Consider the following 19832-nt stretch of genomic DNA (forward strand, 5'->3'; position numbering starts at 1 on the left):
TCACTGCCATATGTATTAACAAGGATATATCTACACCGGCATCTGGATGAACATGGAAATATCTACACCGCCATCTTTATGAACATGGAAATATCTACACCGCCATCTGTATGAACATGCACATATCCACACCGCCATCTGTATTAAGATGGAAATATCTACACCGCTATCTGTATAAACATGGAAATATCTGCCCAAATATCTGTATAAACATGGAAATATCCGCACCGCTAACTGTATAAACATGGAAATATCTACACCGCTATCTGCATAAACATGGAAATATCCACACCGCTATCTGTGTAAACATGGAAATGTCTACACCGCTATCTGTGTAAACATGGAAATATCTCCACCGCCATCTGTGTAAACATGAAAATATCTACACCGCCATCTCTAAAAACATGGAAATATCTACAACGCCATCTGTATGAACATGGAAATATCTACACCGCCATCTCTATAAACGTGGAAATATCTACACCGCTATCTGTATGAACTTGGAAATATCTACACTGCTATCTGTATAAAATTGAAATTATCTACACCACTATCTCTATAAACATGGAAATATCTACACTGCTATCTGTATAAACATGGAAATATCTACACCGCTATCTGTATAAACATGGAAATATCTTCACCGCTATCTGTATAAACATGGAAATATCTACACCGCTATCTGTATGAACATGGAAATATCTACACCGCTATCAGTATGAACATGGAAATATCTACACCGCTATCTGTACGAACATGGAAATATCTACGCCGCTATCAGTATGAACATGCAAATATCTATACAGCTATATGTAGATCAATGGAAATATCTACATTGCTATCTCTATAAACATGGAAATAACTACACTGCTATCTGTATAAACATGAAAATATCTACACCGCCTCCTGTACGAACATGGAAATAGCTACACTGCCATCCGTATGAACATGGAAATATCTACACCGCCATCTGTATGAACATGTAAATATCTACACAGCTATCTATATATCAATGGAAATATCTACACTGCTATCTCTATAAAAATGGAAATAACTACACTGCTATCTGTATGAACCTGGAAATATCTACACCGCCACCTGTATGAACATGGAAATATCTACACTGCCATCCGTACGAACATGGAAATATCTACACCGCCATCTCTATGAACATGGAAATATCTTCACCGCCATCTGTATGAACATGGATATATCTACACCGGCATCTGGATGAACATGGAAATACCTACACTGCTATCTGCATGAACATGGAAATATCTACACAGCTATCTGCATATACATGGAAATATCTACAGAGATTTCTCTATAAATATGGAAATAACTACAGCGCTATCTCCATAAACTTCGAAATATCTACACCACCATCTGTATGAACAAGGAAATATCTACACCGCCATCTGTACGAACATGGACCTATCTACACCGCCATCTGTATTAAGATGGAAATATCTAAACCGCTATCTGTATAAACATGGAAATATCTGCCCAACTATCTGTATAAACATGGAAATATCCGCACCGCTATCTGTATAAACATGGAAATATCTACACCGCTATCTGCATAAACATGGAAATATCCACACCGCTATCTGTGTAAACATGGAAATGTCTACACCGCTATGTGTGTAAACATGGATATATCTCCACCGCCATCTGTGTAAACATGAAAATATCTACACCGCCATCTCTAAAATCTTGGAAATATCTACACCGCCATCTGTATGAACATGGAAATATCTACACCGCCATCTCTATAAACGTGGAAATATCTACACCACTATCTGTATGAACTTGGAAATATCTACACTTCTATCTGTATAAAATTGAAATTATCTACACCACTATCTCTATAAACATGGAAATATCTACACTGCTATCTGTATAAACGTGGAAATATCTACAAAGCTATCTGCATAAACATGGAAATATCTTCACCACTATCTGTATAAACATGGAAATATGTACAATGCTGTCTCTATAAACTTGGAAATAACTACACCACTATCTCTATAAACATGGAGATATCTACACCGCCATCCCTATAAACATGGAAATATTTACACCACCATCTGTATAAACATGGAAATATCAATACCGCTATGTGCATAAACATGGAAATAACTACACCGCCATCTCTATGAACATGGAAACATCTACACCGCCATCTGTACGAACATGGAAATATCTACACTGCCATCTGTATGAATATGGAAATATCTACACCGCCATCTGTATGAACATGGAAATATCTACACCGCTAACTGTATGAACTTGGAAATATCTACACCGCTATCTGTATGAACATGGAAATATCTACACCGCTATCTGTAAAACATGGAAATATCTACACCGCCATCTGTAAGAACATGGAAATATCTACACCGCTATCTGTATGAACATGGAAATATCTACACCGCTATCTGCATGAACATGGAAATATCTACACAGCTATCTGCATATACATGGAAATAACTACAGACATTTCTCTATAAATATGGAAATAACTACAGCGCTATCTCTATAAACTTCGAAATATGTACACCGCCATCTGTATGAACATGGAAATATCTACACCGCCAACTTTACGAACATGGACATATCTACACCGCCATCTGTATTAAGATGGAAATATCTACACCGCTATCTGTATAAACATGGAAATATCTGCCCTACTATCTGTGTAAACATGGAAGTATCCGCACCCCTATCTGTATAAACATGGAAATATCTACACCACTATCTGCATAAACATGGAAATATCCACACCGCTATCTGTGTAAACATGGAAATGTCTACACCAATATCTGAGTAATCATGGAAATATCTCCAACGCCTTCTGTGTAAACATGAAAATATCGACACCACCATCTCTAAAAACATGGAAATATCTTCACCGCAATCTGTATGAACATGGAAATATCTACACCGCCATCTCTATAAACGTGGAAATATCTACACCGCTATCTGTATGAACTTGGAAATATCTACACTGCTACCTGTATAAAATTGAAATTATCTACACCAGTATCTCAATAAACATGGAAATATCTACACTGCTATCTGTATAAACATGGAAATATCTACACCGCTATCTGTATAAACATGGAAATATCTTCACCGCTATCTGTATAAACATGGAAATATCTACAAGGCTGTCTCTATAAACTTGGAAATAACTACACCCCTATCTCTATAAACATGGAAATATCTAGACCGCCATCTCTATAAACATGGAAATATCTACACCACCAAGTGTATAAACATGGAGATATCTACACCGCTATCTGCATAAACATGGAAATATCTACACCGCCATCTCTATGAACATGGAAATATCTGCAACGCCATCTGTATGAACATGGAAATATCTATACGGCCATCTGTATGAACATGTAAATATCTACACCGCCATCTGTATGAACATGGAAATATCTACACCACAAACTGTATGAACATGGAAATATCTACACCGCTATCTGTATGAACATGGAAATATCTACACCGTTATCTGTATGAACATGGAAATATCTACAACGCTATCTGTATGAACATGGAAATATCTACACCGCTATCTGTACGAACATGGAAATATCTACACCGCTATCTGTATGAACACGCAAATATCTACACAGCTATCTGTATATCAATGGAAATATCTACACAGCTGTCTTTATAAACATGGAAATAACTACACTGCTATCTGTATAAACATGGAAACAGCTACACCGCCACCTGTATGAACATGGAAATATCTACACCACTATCTGTAGGAACATGGAAATATCTACACTGCTATCTGTATGAAAATGGAAATATCTACACCGCTATCTGTATGAACATGGAAATATCCACACCGCTATCTGTATGAACATGCAAATATCTACACAGCTATCTGTATATCAGTGGAAATATCTACACTGCTATCTCTATAAACATGGAAATATCTACACTGCTATCTTTATAAATATGGAAATATCTACACCGCCATCTATATGAAGATGGAAATACCTACACCGCCATTTGTATGAACATGGAAATATCTACACCACCATCTGTATGAACATGGAAATATCTTCACCGCCATCTGTATGAACATGGATATGTGTACACTGGCATCTGGATGAACATGGAAATATCTACACCGCTATCTGCATGAGCATGGAAATATCTACACAGCTATCTGAATATACACGGAAATATCTACACAGATTTCTCTATAAATATGGAAATAACTACAGCGCTATCTCTATAAACTTCAAAATATCTACACCGCCATCTGTATGAACATGGAAATATCTACACCACCATCTGTACAAACATGGACATATCTACACCGCCATCTGTATTAAGATGGAAATATCTAAACCGCTATCTGTATAAACATGGAAATATCTGCCCAAATATCTGTATAAACATGGAAATATCTGCACCGCTATCTGTATAAACATAGAAATATCTACACTGCTATCTGCACAAAAATTGAAATATCCACACCGCTATCTGTGTAAACATGGAAATGTCTACACAGCTATCAGTGTAAACATGGAAATATCTACACCACCATCTGTGTAAACATGAAAATATCTACACCGCCATCCCTATAAACATGGAAATATCTACACCGCCATCTGTATGAACATGGAAATATCTACACCGCCATCTCTATAAACGTGGAAATATCTACACCGCTAACTGTATGAACTTGGAAATATCTACACTGCTCTCTGTATAAAATTGAAATTATCTACACCACTATCTCTATAAACATGGACATATCTACACTGCTATCTGTATAAACATGGAAATATCTACACCGCAATCTGCATAAACATGGAAATATCTTCACCGCTATCTGTATAAACATGGAAATATCTACAACGCGGTCACTATAAACTTGGAAATAACTACACCACTATCTCTGTAAACATGGAAATATCTAGACCGCCATCTCTATATACATGGAAATATCTACACCACCATCTGTATAAACATGAAAATATCTATACCACTATCTGCATAAACATGGAAATGTCTACACCGCCATCTCTATGAACATGGAAATATCTTCACCGCCATCTGTATGAACATGGATATATGTACACCGGCATCTGGATGAAGATAGAAATATCTACACCGCTATCTGCATGAGCATGGAAATATCTACACAGCTATCTGAATATACATGGAAATATCTACACAGATTTCTCTATAAATATGGAAATAACTACAGTGCTATCTCTATAAACTTCGAAATATCTACACCGCCATCTGTATGAACATGGAAATATCTACACGGCCATCTTTTCAAACATGGACATATCTACACCGCCATCTGTATTAAAATGGAAATATCTACACCGCTATCTTTATAAACATGGAAATATTTGCCCAACTATCTGTATAAACATGGAAATATCTGCCCAACTATCTGTATAAACATGGAAATATCCGCACCGCTATCTGAATAAACATGAAAATATCCGCACTGCTATCTGTATAAACATGGAAATATCTACACTGCTATTTCCATAAACATGGAAATATCCACACCGCTATCTGTGTAAACATGGAAATGTCTACACCGCTATCCGTGTAAACATGGAAATATCTACACCGCCATCTGTGTAAACATGAAAATATCTACACCGCCATCCCTATAAACATGGAAATATCTACACCGTCCTCTGTATGAACATGGAAATAACTACACCGCCATCTCTATAAACGTGGAAATATCTACACCGCTATCTGTATGAACATGCAAATATCTACACAGCTATCTGTATATCAATGGAAATATCTACACCGCTATCACTATAAACATGGAAATATCTACATTGCTATCTGTATAAACATGGAAATATCCGCACCGCTATCTGCATAAACATGGAAATCTCTACACCGCTATCTGCATAAAAATGGAAATATTCTCAACGCTATCTGTGTAAACATGGAAATGTCTACACCGCTATCTCAGTAAACATGGAAATATCTCCACCGCCATCTGTGTAAACATGAAAATATCTACACCGCCATATCTAAAAACACGGAAATATCTACACCGCTAACTGTATGAACATGGAAATATCTACACCGCTATCTGTATGAACATGGAAATATCTACACCGCTCTCTGTATGAACATGCAAATATCTACACCGCTATCTGTATGAACATGCAAATATCTACACAGCTATCTCAATATCAATGGAAATATCTACACCGCTATCTGTATAAACATGGAAATATCTACATTGCTATCTGTATAAACATGGAAATATCTACAACGCCATCTCTATGAACATGGAAATATCTACACCGCCATTTGTATGAACACGGAAATATCTACACCGCCATCTGTATGAACATGGAAATATCTACAACGCCATTAGTATGAACACGGAAATATCTACACCGCCATCTGTATGAACATAGAAATATCTTCACCGCCATCTGTATGAACATGGATATATCTACACCGGCATCTGGATGAACATGGAAATATCTACACCACTATCTGCATGAACATGGAAATATCTACACCACTAACTGTATGAACATGGAAATATCTACACAGCTATCTGTGTGAACATGGAAATATCTACACCGCTATCTGTATGAACATGCAAATATCTACACAGCTATCTGTATATCAATGGAAATATCTACACTGATATCTCTATATACATGGAAATAACTACACAGCTATCTGTAAAAACATGGGAATATCTCCAGCGCCACCTGTATGAACATGGAAATATCTACACTGCCATCCATACGAACATGGAAATACCTACAGCGCCATCTGGATGAACATGTAAATATCTACACCGCCATCTGTATGAACATGGAAATATCTACACCACCATCTGTATGAACATGGAAATATCTACACCGCTAACTGTATGAACATGGAAATATCTACACCGCTATCAGTATGATCGTGGAAATATCTACACCGCTATCTGTATGAACATGCTAATATCTACACAGCTATCTTCATATCAATGGAAGTATCTATACTGATATCTCTATAAACATGGAAATAACTACGCTGCTATGTGTATAAACATGGAAATATCTACGCTGCCATCTCTATGAACGTGGAAATATCTACCCCACCATTTCTATGAACATGGAAATATCTACACCGCTATCTGCATGAACATGGAAATATCTACACCGCTAACTGTAGGAACATGGAAATATCTACACCGCTATCTGTGTGAACATGGAAATATCTACACCGCTATCTGTATATCAATGGAAATATCTACACTGCTATCTCTACAAACATGGAAATAACTACACAGCTATCTGTAAAAACATGGAAATAACTACACCGCCACCTGTATGAACATGGAAATATCTAAACTGCCATCTGTACGAACATGGAAATATCTACACCGCCATCTGTATGAACATGTAAATATCTACACCGCCATCTGAATGAACATGGAAATATCTCCACCGCCATCTGTATGAACATGGAAATATCTACACCGCTAACTGTATGAGCATGGAAATATCTACACCGCTATCAGTATGAACATGGAAATATCTACACCGCTGTCTGTATGAACATGCAAATATCTACACAGCTATCTCTATATCAATGGAAATATCTACACTGCTATCTCTATAAACATGGAAATAACTACACTGCTATGTGTATAAACATGGAAATATCTACACTGCCATCTCTAAGAACACGGAAATATCTACACCGCCATTTGTATGAACATGGAAATATCTACACCGCCATCTCTATGAACATGGAAATATCTACACCGCCACCTGTATGAACATGGAAATATCTACACCGCCATCTGTATGAACATGGAAATATCTTCACCGCCATCTGTATGAACATGGATATATCTACACCGGCATCTGGATTAACATGGAAATATCTACACCGCTATCTGCATGAACATGGAAATATCTACACACCTATCTGCATATACAAGGAAATATCTACACATATTTCTCTCTAAATATGGAAATAACTACAGCACTATCTCTATAAACTTCCAAATATCTACACCGCCATCTGTATGAACATGGAAATATCTACACCGACATCTGTACGAACATGGACATATCCACACCGCCATCTGTATTAAGATGGAAATATCTACACCGTTATCTGTATAAACATGGAAATATCTGCCCAAGTATCTGTATAAACATCGAAATGTCCGCACCGCTATCTGTATAAACATGGAAATATCTACACCGCTATCTGCATAAACATGGAAATATCCACACCGCTATCTGTGTAAACATGGAAATGTCTGCACCGCTATCTTTGTAAACATGGAAATATCTCCACCGCCATCTCTGTAAACGTGAAAATATCTACACCGCCATCTCTAAAAACATGGAAATATCTACACCACCATCTGTATGAACATGGAAATATCTACACCGCCATCTCTATAAAGGTGGAAATATCTACACCGCTATCTGTATGAACTTGGAAATATCTACACTGCTATCTGTATAAAATTGAAATTATCCACACCACTATCTTTATAAACATGGAAATATCTACAATGCTGTCTGAATAAACATGGAAATATCTACACCGCTATCTGCATAAACATGGAAATATCTTCACCGCTATCTTTATAAACATGGAAATATCTACAACGCTGTCTCTATAAACTTGGAAATAACTACACCACTATCTCTATAAACATGGATATATCTAGAACGCCATCTCTATAAACACGGAAATACCTACACCACCATCTGTATAAACATGGAAATATCTATACCGCTATCTGCAGAAACATGGAAATAACTACGCCGCCATCTCTATGAACATGGAAATATCTACACCGCCTTCTGTACGAACATGGAAATATCTACACCGCCATCTGTATGAACATGTAAATATCTACACCGCCATCTGTATGAACATGGAAATAGCTACACCGCTAACTGTATGAACATGGAAATATCTACAAGGCTATCTGTATGAACATGGATATATCTACACCGTTATCTGTATGAACATGGAAATATCTACACCGCTATCTGTATCAACATGGAAATATCTACACCGCTATCTGTATGAACATGGAAATATCTACACCGCTATCTGTATGAACATGGAAATATCTACACCACTATCTGTATGAACATGGAAATATCTACACGGCTGTCTGTACGAACATGGAAATATCTACACCGCTATCTGTATGAGCATGGCAATATCTACACCGATATCTGTATGAACATGAAAATATCTGCACCGCTATCTGTATGAACATGGAAATATCTACACCGCTATCTGTATGAGCATGGAAATATCTACACCGCTATCTGTATGAACATGGAAATATCTACACCGCTATCTGTATGAGCATGGAAATATCTACACCGATATCTGTATGAACATGCAAATATCTACACAGCTATCTGTATATCAATGGAAATATCTACACTGCTATCTCTATAATAATGGAAATAACTACACTGCTATCTGTACAAACAATGAAATATCTACACCGCCACCTCTATGAACATGGAAATATCTACACCGCCATTTGTGTGAACATGGAAATATCTACACCGCCATCTCTATGAACATGGAAATATCTACAACGCCATGTGTATGAACATGGAAATATCTACACCGCCATCTGTATGAACATGGAAATATCTTCACCGCCATCTGTATGAACATGGATATATCTACACTGGCATCTGGAGGAACATGGAAATATCTACACCGCTATCTACATGAACATGGAAATATCTACACAGCTATCTGCATATACATGGAAATATCTACAGAGATTTCTCTATAAATATGGAAATAACTACAACGCTATCTCTATAAACTTCGAAATATCTACACCGCCATCTGTATGAACATGGAAATATCTACACCGCCATCTGTACAAACATGGACATATCTACACCGCCATCTGTATTGAGATGGAAATATCTACACCGCTATCTGTATGAACATGGAAATATCTGCCCAACTATCTGTAAAAACATGGAAATATCCGCACCGCTATCTGTATAAACATGGAAATATCTACACCGCTATCTGCATAAACATGGAAATATCCACACCGCTATCTGTGTAAACATGGAAATGTCTACACCGCTATCTGTGTAAACATGGAAATATCTCCACCTCCATCTGTGAAAACGTGAAAATATCTACACCGCCATCTCTAAAAACATGGAAATGTCTACACCGCCATCTGTATGAACATGGAAATATCTACACCGCCATCTCTATAAACGTGGAAATATCTACACCGTTATCTGTATGAACTTGGAAATATCTACACAGTTATGTGTATAAAATTGAAATTATCTACACCAATATCTCTATAAACATGGAAATACCTACACTGCTGTCTGTATAAACATGGAAATATCTACACCGCTCTCTGTATAAACATGGAAATATCTTCACCGCTATCTGTATAAACATGGAAATATCTACAATGCTGTCTCTATAAACTTGGAAATAACTACACCACTATCTCTATAAACATGGAAATATCTAGACCGCCATCTCTATAAACATGGAAATATCTACACCACCATCTGTATAAACATGGAAATATCTATACCGCTATCTGCATAAACATGGAAATATCTACACCGCCATCTCTATGAGCATGGAAATATCTACACCGCCATCTGTACGACCATGGAAATATCTACACCGCCATCTGTACGAACATGTAAATATCTACACCGCCATCTGTATGAAGATGGAAATATCTACACCGCCATCTGTATGAACATGGAAATATCTACAACGCCATCTCTATGAACATGGAAATATCTACCCCGCCATGTGTATGAACTTGGAAATATCTACACAGCCATCTGTATGAACATGGAAATATCTTCACGGCCATCTGGATGAACATGGAAATATCTACACCGCTATCTGCATGAACATGGAAATATCTACACAGCTATCTGCATATACATGGAAATATCTACACAGATTTCTCTATAAATATGGAAATATCTACAGCGCTACCTCTATAAACTTCGAAATATCTACACCGCCATCTGTATGAACATGCAAATATCCACACAGCTATCTGTATATCAATGGAAATATCTACACTGCTATCTCTGTAAACATGGAAATAACTACACTGCTATCTGTATAAACATGGAAATATCTACACCGCCACCTGTATGAACATGGAAATATCTACACTGCCATCCGTGCGAACATGGAAATATCTACACCGAAATCTGTATGAACATGTAAATATCTACACGGCCATCTGTATGAACATGGAAATATCTACACCGCTAACTGTATGAACATGGAAATATCTACACCGCTATCTGTATGAACATGGAAATATCTACACCGCTATCTGTATGAACATGGAAATATCTCCACCGCTATCTGTATGAACAAGGAAGTATCTACACCGCTATCTGTATGAACATGCAAATATCTACATACCTTTCTGTATATCAATGGAAATATCTACACTGCTATCTCTATAAACATGGAAATAACTACACTGCTATCTGTATAAACATGGAAATATCTACACCGCCACCTGTATAAACATGGAAATATATACAATGCCATCCGTGCAAACATGGAAATATATTCACCGCCATCTGTATGAACATGGATATATCTACACCGGCATCTGGATGAACATGGAAATATCTGCTCCGCTATCTGCATGAGCATGGAAATATTTACACAGCTATCTGCATATACATGGAAATATCTACAGAGATTTCTCTATAAATATGGAAATAACTACAGCGCTATCTCTATAAACTTCGAAATAACTACACCGCCATATGTATGAACATGGAAATATCTACACCGCCATCTGTACGAACATGGACGTATCTACACCGCCATCTGTATTAAGATGGAAATATCTACACCGCTATCTGCATAAACATGGAAATATCCACACCGCTATCTGTGTAAACATGGAAATGTCTACACCGCTATCTGTGTAAACATGGAAATATCTACACCGCCATCTGTGTAAACATGAAAATATCTACACCGCCATCTCTATAAACATGGAAATATCTACACCGCCATCTGTATGAACATGGAAATATCTACACCGCCATCTCTATAAACGTGGAAATATCTACACCGCTATCTGTATGAACTTGGAAATATCTACACTGCCCTCAGTATGAAAATGAAATTATCTACACCACTATCTCTATAAACATGGAAATATCTACACTGCTATCTGTATAAACATGGAAATATCTACACCGCTATCTGTATAAACATGGAAATATCTTCACCGCTATCTGCATAAACATGGAAATATCTACAACGCTTCTGTATAAACTTGGAAATAACTACACCACTATCTTTGTAAACATGGAAATATCTAGACTGCCATCTCTATAAACACGGAAATATCTACACCACCATCTGTATAAACATGGAAATATATATACCGCTATCTGCGTAAACATGGAAATATGTACACTGCTATCTGTATAAACATGGAAATATCGGCACAGCTATCTGTATAAACATGGAAATATCTACACCGCTATCTGTATACACATGGAAATATCTACACTGCTATTTCTATAAATATGGAAATATCTACATCGCTATCTGTATGAACATGGAAATATCTACACCGCTATCTGTATGAACATGGAAATATGTACATTGCTATCTGTATAAAAATGGAAATATCTACACCGCTATCTCTATAAACATGGAAATATCTACACCTCTATCTGTATAAAGAAGGAAATATCTTGACCGCCATCTCTATAAACATGGAAATATCTACACCGCTATCTGTATAAACATGGAAATATCTACACCGCTATCTGTATAAACATGGAAATAGCTACACTGCTATCTCTATAAACTTGGAAATAACTACACTTCTATCTGTATAAACATGGAAATATCTACACCGCCACCTGTATGAACATGGAAATATCTACTCTGCCATCCGCACGAACATGGAAATATCTACACTACCATCTCTATGAACATGGAAATCACTACACCGCCACTTGTATGAACATAGAAATATCTACACCTCCATCTCTATGAACATGGAAATATCTACACCGTGATTTGTATGAACATGGAAGTAACTACACCGCAATCTGTATGAACATGGAAATATCTTCACCGCCATCTGTATGAACATGGATATACCTACACCGGCACCTGGATGAACATGGAAATATCTACACCGCTATCTGCATTAACATGGAAATATCTGCACAGCAATCTGCATATACATGGAAATATCTACACAGCTTTCTCTATAAACATGGAAATAACTACACGGCTATCTCTATAAACTTCGAAATATCTACACCACCATCTGTATGAACATGGAAATATCTACACCACCATCTGTAGGAACATGGAAATATCTACAGCGCCATCTGTATTAAGATGGAAATATCTGCACCGCTCTCTGTATAAGCACGGAAATATCTACACCTCAATCTCTATAAACGTGGAAATATCTACACCGCTATCTGCATGAACATGGAAATATCGACATTGCTATCTGTATAAAATTGGAAATCTCTACACTGCTCTCTCTATAAACATGGAAACATCTACAGCGCAATCTGTGTAAACGAGAAAATATGTAGACCGCCATCTCTATAAACATGTAAATATCTACACCGCTATCTGTATAAACATGGAAATATCTACACCGCTATCTGTATAAACATGGAAATATCTACACCGCTATCTCTATAAACATGGAAATATCTACACCGCTATCTGTATAAACATGGAAATATCTACACCGCTATCTGTATAAACTTGGAAATATCTGCACTGCTATCTGTATAAACATGGAAATATCTCCACCGCTATCAGTATAAACATGGAAATATCTACTCCGCTATCTGTATAAACAGGTAAATATCCACACCGCTATCTGTGTCAGCATGGAAATCTCTTCACCGCTATCTGTATAAACATGGAAATAACTACACCACTATCTCTATAACCATGCGAATAACTATAACGCTATCTGTGTAAACATGGAAATGCCTACAGCGCTATCTGTGTAAAATTGGAAATATCTACACCGCTATCTGTGTAAACATGGAAATATCTACACCACCATCTCTATAAACATGGAAATATCTACACCGCCATCAGTATAAACATGAAATATCTACACCGCCATCTCTATAAACATGGAAATATCTACACCACCATCTGTATGAACATGGAAATATCTACACCGCCATCTCTATAAATGTGGAAATATCTACACCGCTCTCTGTATGTACATGGAAATATCTACACTGCTATCTGTATAAAAATGGAAATATCTACACCGCTATCTGTATAAACATGGAAATATCTACACCGCTATCTGTATAAACATGGAAATACCTACACCGCTATCTCTATCAACTTGGAAATATCTACACCACTATCTCTATAAACATAGAAATATCTAGACCGCCATTTCTATAAACATGGAAATATCTACACCACCATCCGTATAAACATGGAAATATCTATACCGCTATCTGTAGAAACATGGAAATATCTACACCGCTATCTCTATAAACTTGGAAATATCTGCAACGCTATGTGTATCAACATGGAAATATCTACACCACCATCTGTATAAAGATGGAAATAAATATCTACTCCGCAATCAGTATGGACGTGGAAATATCCACACCACTATCTGTATAAACATTTAAATATCTACACCGCTATCTGCGAAATCATGGAAATATCTACACCGCTTCCTCTGTTAACATGGAAATATCTACACCGCTATCTGTTTAAACAAGGAAATATCTACACTGCCATCTCTATAAACATGGAAATATCTACACCGCTATCTGTATGAACATGAAAATATCTACAGTGCCATCTGTATAAACATGGAAGTATCTACACGGCTATCTCTATAAACATGAAAATATCTAAACCGCCATCTCTCTAAAAACGGAAATATCTACACCTCCATCTTTATAAACACGGAAATATCTATACGCCCCTCTGTATGAACATGGAAATATCTCCAACGCCATCTCTATAAAGATGGAAATATGCACACCGCCATCTGTATAAACATGGAAATATCTACACCGCTATCTCTATAAACATAGAAATATCTACAACGCTATCTGTGTATACATGGAAATATCTACACTGCCATCTGTGTAAACATGGAAATAGCTACACCGACATCTGTATGAACATGGAAATATCTACATGGCCATCTGTATAAACATGGAAACATCTACACCGCTACTTCTATAAACTCGGAAATATCTGCTCCGCTATGTTTATCAAGATGAAAATATCTACACCGCTTTCTCTGTAAACATGGAAATATCTACACCGCCATCTGTATGACCATGGAAATATCTACACCGCCATCTGGATGAACATGGAAATATCTACACCGCTATCTGTATGAACTTGGAAATATCTACACCGCTATCTGTATAAACATGCACATATCTACACCGCTTTCTGTATGAACAAGGAAATAGCTACACTGCCATCTCTATAAACATGGAAATATCTACACTGCCGTCTGTAAAACATGGAAATATCCACACCGCTATCTGTATATACATAGAAATATCTACACCCCTACTGTATGAACATGGAAAAATCTACACCGCTGTATGTATATACATCTAGATATCTACACCGCTATCTCTATAAACATGGGAATATCTACACCGCCATCTGTAGAAACATGGAAATATCTACACTGCCATCTCTATAAACATTTAAATATCTCCACAGCCATCTGTGTGAATATGGAAATATCTACACCACCATCTGTATAAAGATGGAAATAAATATTTACCCCGCAATCAGTATGGACATGGTAATATCTACACCGCTATATGTATAAACATTTAAATATCTACACCGCTATCTGCATAATCATGGAAATATCTACACTGCTACCTCTGTAAACATGGAAATATCTACACAGCTATCTGTATAAACATGGAAATATCTACACCGCTATCTCTATAAACATGGAAATATCTACAACGGTATCTGTGTAAACATGGAAATGTCTAAACCGCTATCTGTGTAAACATGGAAATTTCTACACCACCATATGTTTGAACATGGAAATATCCACAGCCCCATCACTATAAAGATGGAAATACCTTCACCGCTATCTGTATAAACATGGAAATATCTACACCGCTAAGTGTATAAGCATGGAAATATCTACAACGCTATGTGGATAAACACAGAAATATCTACACCGCTATCTGTATAAACTTGGAAATATGTACACTGCTATCTGTATAAACATGGAAATATCTTCACCGCTATCTGTATAAACATGGAAATATCTACACCGCTAACTGTATAAACATGGAAATATCTACACTGCTATCTGCAAAACGGGGAAATGTCTACACCGCTATCTCTATAAACATGGAGATATCTACACCACCATCGGTATAAACATGGAAATATCTACACCGCCATCTGTATGTACATGGAAATATCTACACTGCTATCTGTATAAACATGGAAATATCTACACCGCTATCTGTATAAACATGGAAATATCTACACCGCTATGTGTATAAACATGGAAATACCTACACCGCTATCTCTATAAACTTGGAAATATCTACACCACTATCTCTATAAACATGGAAATATCTAGACTGCCATTTCTACAAACATGGAAATATCTACACCGCCATCTGTATAAACATGGAAATATCCATACCGCTATCTGTAGAAACATGGAAATATCTACACCGCCATCTCTATAAACTTGGAAATATCTGCACCGCTATGTGTAACAACATGGAAATATCTACACCGCTATCTCTGTAAACATGGAAATATCTACACCGCCATCTGTATGACCATGGAAATATCTACACCGCCATCTGGATGAACATGGAAATATCTACACCGCTATCTGTATGAACATGGAAATATCTACACCGCTATCTCTATAACTATGCAAATATCTACACCGCTATCTGTATAAACAAGGAAATAGCTACACCGCCATCTCTATAAACATGGAAATATCTACACTGCCATCTGTAAAAGCATGGAAATATCCACATCGCTATCAGTATATACATAGAAATATCTACACCGCTACTATATGAACATGGAAATAACTACACCGCTATCTCCTTAATCATGAAAGTATCTAGACCGCCATCTCCATAAACATGGAAATACCTACACCACCATCTGTATAAACATGGAAATATCTACACCGCCATCAGTTTAAACATTTAAATATCTACAAGGCTATCTGTAAAAACATGGAAATATCTACACCGCTATCTGTATAAACATGAAAATACCTAAACCGCTATCTGTATGAACATGGAAATATCTACACCGCTATCTTTATAAACATGGAAATATCTTCACAGCTATCTGTGTAAACATGGAAATATCTACACCGCTATCTCTATAAACATGGAAATATCTACAACGGTATCTGTGTAAACATGGAAATTTCTACACCGCTATCTGTGTAAACATGGAAATTTCTACAGCGCCATCTGTTTGAACATGGAAATATCCACAGCACCATCACTATAAAGATGGAAATACCTACACCGCTATCTGTATAAACATGGAAATATCTACACCGCTAAGTGTATAAGGATTGAAATATCTACATCGCTAAGTGTATAAGCATGGAAATATCTACAACGCTATCTGTATAAACATGGAAATATCTACACAGCTATCTGTATAAACATGGTAATATCTACACTGCTATCTGCAAAACAGGGAAGTGTCTACACCGCTATCTCTATAAACATGGAGATATCTACACTACTATCTGTATAAACATTGAAATATCTACACCGCCATCTGTATGAACTTGGAAATATCTACACGGCTATCTGTATGAACATGGAAATATCTACACCGCCATCTGTATAAACATGGAAATATATACACCGCCAACTGTATAAACATGGAAACATCAACACCGCCCTCTCTATAACCATGGAAATATCTACACCGCCATCTGTATGAACATTATATATCAACGCCGCCAAATGCATAAAAATGCAAATATCTACACCGCTATCTGTATGAACATCTAAATACCTACACTGCTATCTGTATAAACATGGAAATATCTACAGCGCTATCTCTATGAACATGGAAATATCTTCACCGCTATCTGTATAAACAAGGAAATATCTACACCGCCATCTCTATAAACATGGAAATACCTACACCGCTATCCGTATGAAAATGAATATATCTACAGCGCCATCTGTATAAACATAGAGGCATCTTCAACGCTATCTCTATAAACATAGCAATAACTACCCCGCCATCTGAATGAACATGGAAGTATCTACACCGCTATCTGTATGAACATGGAAATATCTACACCGCTATCTGAATGAACATGGAAATATCAACTCCGCTATCTCTCTAAACATGGAAATAACTACACCGCTATCTCCTTAAACATGAAAGTATCTAGACCGCCATCTCCATAAACATGGAAATACCTACACCGCCATCTGTATAAACATGGAAATATCTACACCGCCATCTGTATAAACATGGAAATATCTACAAGGATATCTGTAAAAACATGGAAATATCTACACCGCTATCTGTATAAACATGAAAATACCTAAACCGCTATTTGTATGAACATGGAAATATCTACACCGCTATCTTTATAAACATGGAAATATCTTCACAGCTATCTGTATAAACATGGAAATATCTAGACCGCTATCTCTATAAACATGGAAATATCTACAACGGTATCTGTGTAAACATGGAAATGCCTACACCGCTATCTGCGTAAACATGGAAATTTCTACAGCGCCATCTGTTTGAACATGGAAATATCCACAGCGCCATCACTATAAAAATGGAAATACCTACACCGCTATCTGTATAAACGTGGAAATATCTACACCGCTAAGTATATAAGCATGGAAATATCTACAACGCTATCTGTATAAACATGGAAATATCTACACCGCTATCTGTATAAACATGGAAATATCTACACCGCTATCTGTATAAACATGGAAATATCTACACTGCTATCTGCAAAACAGGGAAGTGTCTACACCGCTATCTCTATAAACATGGAGATATCTACACTACTACCTGTATAAACATTGAAATATCTACACCGCCATCTGTATGAACATGGAAAATCTACACCGCTATCTGTATGAACATGGAAATATATACACCGCTATCTGTATAAACATGCAAATATCTACACCGCTATCTGTATAAACAACGAAATAGCTACTCCGCCATCTCTATAAACATGGAAATATCTACACTGCCATCTGTAAAAACATGGAAATATCCACACCGCTATCTGTATATACATAGAAATATCTACACCGCTACTGCATGAACATGGAAATATCTACACCGCTGTATGTATAAACATCTAGATATCTACACCGCTATCTCTATAAACATGGAAATATCTACACCGCCATCTGTAGAAACATGGAAATATCTACACTGCCATCTCTATAAACATTTAAATATCTCCACAGCCATCTGTGTGAATATGGAAATATCTACACCACCATCTGTATAAAGATGGAAATAAATATCTACGCCGCAATCAGTATGGACATGGAAATATCTACACCGCTATCTGTATGAACATGGAAATATCTACACTGCTATCTGTATGAACATGAAAATATCTACAGCGCCATCTGTATGAACATGGAAGTATCTACACGGCTATCTCTATAAACATGAAAATATCTAAACCGCCATCTCTATAAACACGG

The sequence above is a fragment of the Gorilla gorilla genome, chromosome 19 (genome assembly GCF_029281585.2).
Source record: "Gorilla gorilla gorilla isolate KB3781 chromosome 19, NHGRI_mGorGor1-v2.1_pri, whole genome shotgun sequence".
Taxonomy (NCBI): domain Eukaryota; kingdom Metazoa; phylum Chordata; class Mammalia; order Primates; family Hominidae; genus Gorilla; species Gorilla gorilla.